We start from the raw sequence: 691 nt of genomic DNA, 5'->3' as shown, positions 1-691 counted from the left end.
GCTGCGGCTTTTGTGGAGCGATGGGTAATGATGCTTCGTGGGTGTCAGTTGTCTGTGTGTACACAGGGTCCCTGGTTCGAGCCCGGGTAGGGGCAAGGGGACGGACTAAAGTTAAACTGTTACATATGCTAGCGTCAAACAGTTGAAAATATAATATTTTTGGTTATGGAAAAGATATATCACAGCAGTTTAGATGATACAATGATTCTCTATACTACGTTTGCTTATTTAGTCATATAAACAGAAATCAGGCAAACTATTCTAATTTTACCAACCAGGAAATGGCGCAGCAATTTTTGCATAGTGCACCTATTTTTTATATATTGTTTAGCCCTTTTTCTCCCCAATTTTGTGGTGTCCAATTGGTAGTTAAAGTCTTGTCCCATCGCTGCACAACTCCCGTACGGACTCCGGAGAGGCAAAGGTCGAGAGCCATGTTTCCTCCAAAACACGACCCTGCCAAGCCGCACTGTTTCTTGACACACTGCTCGCTTACCCCGGAAGCCAGTCGTACCAATGTATCGGAGGAAACACCGTACAACTAGCAACCGTCTCAGGCGTGCATGCGCCCCGGTCCACCACAGGAGTCACTAGAGCGCGACGGGACAAGGACATCCTAGCTGGCCAAACCCTCCCCTAACCTGGACAATGCTGGGCCAATTGTGTGCCGCATAGTGAAGCCTCAAGCACT

This window comes from Oncorhynchus kisutch, linkage group LG2 (assembly GCF_002021735.2).
Source record: "Oncorhynchus kisutch isolate 150728-3 linkage group LG2, Okis_V2, whole genome shotgun sequence".
Lineage (NCBI taxonomy): Eukaryota > Metazoa > Chordata > Actinopteri > Salmoniformes > Salmonidae > Oncorhynchus > Oncorhynchus kisutch.
Note: the sequence above shows the minus strand (reverse complement) of the source record.